This window comes from Pinus tabuliformis, chromosome 6 (genome assembly GCF_031772625.1).
Source record: "Pinus tabuliformis cultivar Carrire ecotype Pingquan chromosome 6, CPIR1, whole genome shotgun sequence".
Taxonomy (NCBI): domain Eukaryota; kingdom Viridiplantae; phylum Streptophyta; class Pinopsida; order Pinales; family Pinaceae; genus Pinus; species Pinus tabuliformis.
Window position 1 is genome coordinate 1,656,531,935 of NC_142292.1, and position 9,902 is coordinate 1,656,541,836.

A 9,902-nucleotide genomic window follows, 5' to 3' on the forward strand; every position below is an offset into this window, starting at 1 on the left:
TTCATTGATGATATATTGGTATAGTCTAAAAATGAGGAAGAGCACGCTAAGAACTTAGTTGCAGTATTGAGGTTGTTGAGAGAGCATCAGTTGTATGCTAAGCTCAACAAGTGCAATTTATTTCAAACTAACGTTCACTACTTTGGAAATGTTGTCTCCAAGGAAGGCACTGCAGTAGATCCAAAGAATATAAGGGCCATCATGGAGTGAGTAGCTTCTAAGAATGTGGATGAGCTGAGATCTTTCATGGGTCTAGCATGCTATTATAGGAGATTCATCAAGAACTTTTCATAGATTTCTTATCCCATTAAATCATTGCAAAGGAAAGGTAATAAGTTCGAATCGACAGAGGAGTGTGTGGCTAGCTTCAAACAACTTAAGCAATTGTTGACACATGCACTAGTACTACAGATTGCAGATCCGGACAAAGAGTTTGTGGTATGCACAGATGCTTGCAAGGGAGGGCTTGGTGGAGTCCTTATGCAGGATGGATAGGTGGTATGTTATGAGTCCTAGAAACTAAATGAGCACGAGAAGAACTACCCAACACATGATCTTGAGTTAGCAGTGATTATACATGCACTGAAGATGTGGAGGCACTATCTTCTTGGCAGACAGTTTATTCTTATGAGTGATCACATTGGGTTGAGGTATTTGTTTGACCAACTGAATTTGAATGCCAAGTAGCCTAGATGGCTCGCCACGATGAGAAAGTTTGACTTTGAGATCAGGTACATAAAATGTTAAGAGAACAGGGTGGCAGATGCTCTCAGTAGATGGGTATAGGTACATCACTTGGCAGTTGTGAGCTCCTATGGGATAGACTTATAGGACAGGATCTTACAGGCAGGATAATATGATCTCAGGTATATGGAAATTGTGCAAAGGTTACAATAGGGTGATGGTACATGTACAGGTGCAAGTACATGTACATGTAGTGGTATAGGTACAGGTGGCAGTACAGGTACATGTATAGGTATAGGTACAGGTTCAGGTACAAGTGAACAGGTTATGGACCATCATCTTATATCTGATGGATTGGTAAAGTTTCGAGACATGATATATGTACTGAATAGAAGTGATCTCAAGAAGATGATCTTGAGGGAGTTTCATGCAAAACCATATTTAGGTCACCCAATTTATTAAAAGACACTGACAGTTGTGAAGAGGTATTACTATTGGCCAAATCTGAAGAGGGTTGTAGTAGAGTTCGTGGCTAGATGATTTGATTTTCAACGAGTGAAAGCAGAGTGTAAACATCCAGGTGGATTGCTACAGCTGATTGCGATTCTAGAATGGAAATGGGAGGTCATTTCCATGGACTTCATCATGGGGTTGCCGAAGACAGTGAAGCAGCATGATTCCATCATGGTAATTGTGAACATGTTAACAAAGGTTGCACACTTCATTCCGGTGAAGTCTATGTTCTCAGCTAGTGATGTGGCACAGGTATTCATTAGAGATGTGGTTATAATACATAGTGTTCCAAAGAAGATTGTGTCAGATAGGGATGTGAAGTTCACTTCCAAAATTTGGAAGGAGTTATTTGCAGCTTTGGGCACAGATTTGGCCTTCAACACAACTTATCATCTGCAAACAGATGGAAAAATAGAGAGGGTCAACAAGATATTGGAGGACATGTTGAGGATGTATGTGATGCATCGGCAACATATTGGGCCACTAATTTTTCATTATTATTATCATTTTTAACGTCTATTTCATCTATTTCTACCAGTATTTATTATGTTATTTATCGTAATTTATTATATAATTCCATTTTATAATTATTTATGCTCTTATGGATAAATATTTTTTTTTCTCCTTTATTTTTAATATATTGAAGATTATTATGCATTATTTTTCCAATGATGGTTTATTCATGAAATTTTATCACTCGTGATTTTAGCCTCCAAGATCTTTTCCAGATTGCAAATTTGATTTCCAGCTCATAATAAAATATTCCAACTTAGAAATTCATTGGGATAAGAAGTGAAAGTTTTGCGTAAGACGTTTCGAGAAAATGATGATGAATCTTGAAAATTGAGACATGGGTTTTGTGAAGAACATACGAAATTAGTTTTGTGAAGAGCAGTTTTCCAAAATTCGGTTTGGATTGAGAGAAACACAAGGTTCTTCGAACACTATTTTCTTAGATTCACGGTTGTGGTCATTTTCCAAATTCTTCCAATTGCAATACCAGATTCAACTTGTTCCTACTGAATGATGATGGGAATATCTTTCAGATATGATATTGTTTATTGAGATTATGTAATCAATCCAAAATTGTAGTGGAAACCATTTTGTAATCAACTTTGTTGTAACTTCCCTTTTCTCGTTGTGTTTTTTAAATGAAAACAGAGATCAAAGAAGAGAGGGATAATTAGGAGATAAAAGATAGACAATTATTAGATAGGATGTAGGAAAAGAGATCAGAGATGAGAGAGGGGAGATGAAAAATTGTAAAATTTGAAGCAAAGCTAAGAGCTTCATTATGTTGCAATTATTTCTCTCATATATTTTAATGAAGGAAGCTATCCACTGAGTTCTACATCTGTTGTAATCTGATCTGAATTATTTCTCAAGGCAGAACTGAGTCTTGGGCAGTTGGACCTATTATCACTCCAAGAAACACTCCTAGGTTGTAGATTGGAGATGCCTGGTAACATATAATCTTCAATATTGTTCTCTGAACTATTGGAATAAATGATGGTTTGGATCAAGTCAGATAATCATTTCAGCTCTATTCTCGCTCAAGAAATGCATGAACACTCTCACCAATACAAGGCTTTAGACCACTAATGCTCAATAATTTATAGATTCTATGGATAGATGGAGAATACTAACTGTACCAACAGATTGCATACATAAACATAAATGAATGGCTAGCTACAAGCAGCGAAAAATAATACTGATTGTACCGGCCGATGCATATATGACCACATATGAATGGCTAGCTACATGAAGTAAATGAGACTTGCAAGTCTAATTTATCAATGCAGAGATAAGATGATAGTTATTTGGCATTAGAAACAGCAAAAACCCTGAATAACTTATTCAAGTGCAAGCATAGAACAACAAAGAAAATGGACATTGAACATATAATAGCAAAAGAAGATTATATTGCTAGAATGAAGATGAGAAGCTTGAATGAGCAGAGGAGGAATAATCTCCAAAAGTTGAACCTTTGTTACATCTAGTTTTCAGATATTTATAGCCTTTACAATGATACTCAGCCTTCTGAGGCTTGAGAGAGTCTTAATCGGTCACTTTGTCTTGTTTAACCATTTGATTCCCTAAAGGCAAGCATGGCTTGGAGGTTTTTCTCCTTCTGACAGAGGAATAACCGCATTCAGATATTTTGGATAGTCTGTTGCGCTATCTGGGAGCTCTCTCGTGCTAGAGATGCCCCATAATGTTTGTTGGTTTTGGATAAGCTGCGTTGTTGATGCCTCATGGCCGATTTTGCTTCGGGCTAGCTATGCGTGCTCCATAATTGTTCTTGTTTGATTTGGCTGTGTTGTATTGTTTATGCTCCATGATCTTTCTGTTTCAGGCTGCAGCGTGTTGTGGCCCTTCTCTTCCCCTCTCTGGGCTGCTGTCTCTGTCTCTCGGCCTCTTTCAAGTGATGGAATGGCTCTTCGAGCCTATGAAACCATTTAAAACGTGGACAATGACTACTTTCTGTTATGAACATAAAACACAATAATTCTATAAAAATCTCGCCTTCTCTGTGTATTTCAGACATCAAAATTCCTCTAAAAATGGTTTATTCAACTATTGGGTCCGCCCTTGCAGTGATAACACATCTCCACCGCTGATCTGGGAGTCCTAGATCCAATGGTGATGATCCATTTCGGGCGCCTCTTTTGTACTAGTTTCCTCTCTCCTTGTCTTGGACACGTGGCAGCAACTGTATGGCATCGAGCGGAGCTCGACCTAAACCACTTACCGCCCACGGAGCGCCTGAAATCCTGCCTGTTCTGTGATTTTTCATTTATATTGGAAATATGTCGAATCATTGAAAATTTATGAAAAAACGGCCTTGGCAGACTTCAAATATCATATATTCCACTTCCTAGACCCTTTCGGGTCTAGGTCTCATCGCAATCGCACTAGCCAATGCTCCCTTTGTATTTTCATTATACAACAAAAATATATGAAATACATTAAAAATGGGCCTTCCGCGGACTTGAAAATATATCCACTTTGCTTCCCGAAACCCTTTCGGGTCTAGGTTATATCGCATTGGCGATGTCCCTGTTTCCCTTTGTCTTTCATTACATAATGAAATACACAAGAAAATACATTAAAAATGGCCAGGGCGTGGACTTCAAATATTATCAAACATTGTATTACATAACCACCGGGTCCAATTATCACATCGCAAATACGTATGTGCATAGGCCCCGACCCTTGGTATAATGCTGATGCGATATCGGGGATGCGATAAATCGCAATCGTGAGTCGCTCAATCCTCGGGCCTCTATATATATAACATATTCTCCCGCCGATCCAATCATTGGCGATCGTTCACCAGCGGTGTCATGTGCCTGCCTTTAGACTGTCCCTTCTACTCGGCCGATTGCGATTAGCCGCCTAGATCTGGGCCATTGATCGGCCAGATCTAATTGCAACTGTTCATTCACTATTTAAGCATGTGTTTGTGGGTTTTCATGGTTTTTAAAGCATTTTTGCCTCCTGATAGCGTATTTCCACCCTTCCAAGGGCTCTCCTCTCTTGCTTGTTTCGATCGTGGGATGACCTTAAGCACTTTTGAAGATTTGAAGAGCATTTTTGGATCCCTTTGCATGATTTTAAGCAAACTTTGGAGACTTTGGGAGTATTTTGGATCCATTTTTGGGCCAAACGCCAACAAAGCTAACACTGGCTCCTTCTGGGGATGAAAGCCTCCCTATGAGGTTTCAAGAACTACATATCAATGCCTTTCCTATAAAAAACAAGATCAAATCTTCCTCCTAGTGTTGCATTGGGCATGGAGTCTATTTAGCATGAAATAAAAACTCGAAAATAACATATTTACAATACCAAGGCTTGAAAGCCTTAACTGAAATAAATTTCAAAGAACAGCCCATTGAATGGGCCATCAAAAACATCTCCTCCTTCCTTTGATGCATTCCTTTTGAGAAAACAGTCACCAAACTGAAAATTGACCCTTTTTACCTTTCTATGAAATGTTTCTTTCTCTTGGTCAATATGTATATCAGCCAATTCATTAAAGACTTGCAAAAACCTATTGATTTGATCCTCTACTTCAAAAAAATTTCAGCATTTGATATTATCAGGCAGAGATGGTCTATATTTCACCTCCCCTTTGTATGCTTTCAGCCTTGGATGTTTTGATTGGGAGGTTTTGTACACCTACTGAATAATAAGGTCTACTTCATACTTTGTTGTGTCATTTGTGAACTGAAAGTTAATATGAAAGATGAATCAATGCATTCTTGTGTGGGGGACACAAGGACTTCACCTATTCCTGCAGCGTCCTCAGAGCAATCCCCATCAAAGAACATGTCCCAAATCTGTGGGTCTTCTTCCTCTGTGATCTGGCAAACTGGATTTTTTAAGCTGCGTAGAGGCCAACTGATAAGGCTTGGTAATGTCAAGATCGAGCTTATCCATGACAACCTCGGGCATTGAATTATGGATGGCTCTAGTGTCTAGAGGGAAATTGTGAATGATTTCATCATGAATAGACAGAGAAACATAGAATGATGGGGAGCTGTCTTCACAATTTACAATCATTGGGTTGAGAAAAACAACTAGTTGGTCATTTTGTAGATTTACATAGTCAATGGAGGCTTGGATGGTCTTAGGCTCAAGAGCCTCAAGGATAGATTTCTTGAAGGACTCATTCTTCATTGGTTCAATTAGAGGCATAGGTATTCTTGGCTTCTAGATTTTTGATTGAAAACTGAAAGAAGAAGGGGACTTATCAAGGCCTCTTACCTCTATGGCTAGAGCTTTGAGGATGATAGGATCAACTGTTGGTTGCTTCTGCTTATTAGCTTGCTGTTCTGCAGGGACAACAACTTTATCAATAGGAGTTTCTTTGACATTATTCATCATAGACCTCACATTATATTGGTGCTGATCTACAGTTTGTCGAATAGTTTGGTGGTGTCATGTGCCCAATATGGTCACCAAGTATTAGATTTGTTGGCATTTGGCCCAAAAATGGATCCAAAATACTCCCAAAGTCTCCAAAGTTTTCTTAAAATCATGCAAAGGGATCCAAAAATGCTCTTCGAATCTTCAAAAGTGCTTAAGATCATCCCAAGATCGAAATAAGCAAGAGAGGAGAGCCCTTGGAAGGGCGGAAATACACTATCAGGAGGCAAAAATGCTTAAAAAAGCATGAAAAACCCACAAACGCAAGCTTAAATAGTGAATGAACAACCACAGTTAGATCTGGCCGATCAATGGCCCAGATGTAGGCAGCTAATCGCAATTGGCCAAGCAGAAGGGACAATCTAAAGGCGGGCGCATGACACCACCGATTAGCGATCGCCGATGATCGGATCGGCAGGTCGCATCGGCGGGAGCATATGTTATATATATAGAGGCCCGAATATTGAGCGACTCATGATTGCGATTTATCACATCGCCGATATCGCATCAGCGCTATACCAAGGGTCAGGGCCTATGCACATACATATTTGCGATGTGATAACTGGACCCGACGGTTATGTAATACAATATTTAATAATATTCAAAGTCTGCACCCAGGCAATTTTTAATGTATTTTCCCGTGTATTTCATTATGTAATGAAATACAAAGGGAAACAAGGACAACGACGATGTGATAAAACCTGGACCCGAAAAGGTTTCGGGAAGCAAGGTGGATTATTAAGGAATTTAGACTTCTGTGATCCATAACATTGTTAGAAAATCTTCGGCAAAAATCACATAATCAATCTTTTGTCGACGCGTTTCGAACCAACCAGTGTGGTTCATCGTCAGGACAAGTTGAAGACTAATCTGGTTAAGCTGGTTTAAATATAGTATGCAGAGATTCCAACGGCTATAATGCCAACGGCTAATTTTGACCAAAGGTCCAAGTCAAACCACAATTATATTATTAATATTCTTAAAAACCGCTAAAACAAATAATTTATATATTAAGGGATTTCATTTTGTTATTGTAATAAAATCATCTATATAATTAGTAATTCAAGTATTATTAAAATTAGTATTCTTGGTAAATCTTTAGTATTTAGTTACAATAGGTAAATCCATATTTAAAGAATAAGTTTTTTAATGATAGAATATAGTAAATTGTGTATTAATTTAATACTAATTGTTTAAATCTAAGGTCCAAAGATAACCCTTATTGTATTATTTTAATCAAATTAGCCAAAAAATATTTTATGTTTATTAAAAGATCTATATAATATATAAGCCCAAAGTTTATTAAATTAGTATTCTTGACAAATCTTTAATATTTAGTTACATTAGGTAAATACAAAATTAAAGTATAATAGAAAATTGTGTATTAATTAATTGTTTAAAGCTAATGGTCCAAAGGTGAACCCTAATATATTATTATAATTAATTAAATCCAATTGGCCCATTCTAAAATAATTTATGTTTATTAAATAATCTATATAATTTATAATTACAATATTTCTAAATTAGTATTCTTGTTAATCTTTATTATTAAGTTACATTAGGTAAATACCTAATTAAAGAATGTTTATTAATAATAGAGTATAGGTAAATTGTGTATTAATCTAATATTAATTGCTTAACGCTAATGGTAAAAAGATAAAAATAATAATTTATGTTTGTTAAATAATTTATATTATGTATAATTCCAATATTTATAATTTAATATTCTTGTTTAATCTTTATTACTTAGTAACATTAGGTAATTATCATACTTAAAGAATATGTTTATTAGTAATAGAATATCCAACAAATATAACTAACTTAAACTCACTCAATATTATAGGTATATCATATAATAAAATCAGATTATTATACATAAAAATATAATAATTTCTTATTTATTATTTGACATAAAGGTCATTTTTCAACTATATCACTTTCTATAATTAATTCACTAAAAAGATATCTAAGCCACTTAGGTAAATAGATTATTACTAATAATCCAATATAAAAGCAATTAGTTAAAGGGAAATTCAAAAGGAATGGGAGAAATAAATACAAATGCAAAAAAATAAAGATCTAATCTGAAGGAAAATACCCCATAGAATTAAACGGGATAAGCCTGAAGATGCTAGAAATTAATAATCCATACACTCCATACTAATAGGATCGCCAGAAACACACCAATGGAGACGGAGGACAGGGACCCTAGGACCTAACAAAAGGGGAATGAGGAGGCTAGGAAGACAAGGCTGGGACCCAGCAACTGCTAATCTTCCAACCATCATCCCTATTAAGATTGTTCGGCCTTTTCTCAATCTCCAAGGCCTCTCTAAACTTGCGATGGTGAAAATGGGCTACTTTTGCAATGACTTGAGCCTCTTCTATACATACATGATGCATAGTCTTCCCCGCATGCTCAGCCAGGGCTGAGGACTTGGTCCTACCATGCCTTAAGTCCGCCGAATGCTCGCTAATCCGTTGCTTGATAGAGCGACCAGTCTCCCCAATATAAGGGGTCCCACAGGAACAAGGAATGACATAGACGCCCTTCATGTCCTTGGGATCGATAGGGTCTTTCACAGACCTGAGGGAGCTACGGATAGTGTTAAGAGGCCTAAAAGTAGCGGGCACATCGTACTTCCTCAGAATCCTTGCAATCCTGTCCGTGATCCCTTGGATGTAAGGGAGGTTCACACAAGGTGGATATATTTTCAAGTCCGCGAAAGGCACATTTTTAATGTATTTCATATATTTTCGTTGTATAACGAAAGTATGAAGGGAGCATTGGCCAGTGCGATTACGATGAGCCCCGGACCCGAAATGGTCCGGGAAGTGGAATATATGATATTTGAAGTCCGCCAAGGTTGTTTTTTCATAAATTTTCAATGATTCGACATATTTCCAATATAAAGAAAAATCACAGAACAAGCAGGATTTCAGGCAGGCCTTTGGTAGTAAGTGGTTTAGGCCAAGCTCTGCCCGATGCCATACAACTACTACCACGTGTCTAAGACAAGGAGAGAGGAAACAACCCTCATTGGGCAGTTAACTCCAGTACAAAAGAGGCGCCCGAAATGGATCATCACCATTGGATCTAGGACTCCCAAATCAACGGTGGAGATGTGTTATCACTGCAAGGGCGGACCCAATAGTTGAATACACCATTTTTATAGGACTTTTGAAGTCCGAAATGCATAGAGAAGGCGGGATTTTTACAGAATTGTTGTGTTTTCTGTTCATAATAGAAAGAAGTCACTGTCCACGTTTTAAAGGGATTCATAGGCCCGAAGAGCCATTCCATCACCTGAAAAAGGACGAGAGATAGAGAGAGGAGCCTAGATAGGGGAAGAGAAGGGCCATAGCATGCTACAGCCCGAAACAAAAAGATTAGGGAGCATAGACAGCGCAACATAGCCAAATTGAACAAGAACAGTTATGGAGCACGCGCAGCTAGCCTGAAGCAGAATCGACCATGAGGCATCAACAACACAGCTTATCCAAAACCAACAAACATTATGGGGCATCTCTAGCATGAGAGAGCTCCCAGACAGTGCAACAGACTATCCAAAATATCTAAATGCGATTATTCCTCTGTCAGAAGGAGGAAAACCTCCAAGCCATGCTTGCCTTCAGGGAATCAAATAGTTAAACAAGACAGAGTGATCGATTAAGACCTCTCAAGCCTCAGAAGGCTGAGTATCATTGTAAAGGCTATAAATATCTGAAAACTAGATGTAACAAAGGTTCAACTTTTGGAGATTATTCTTCCT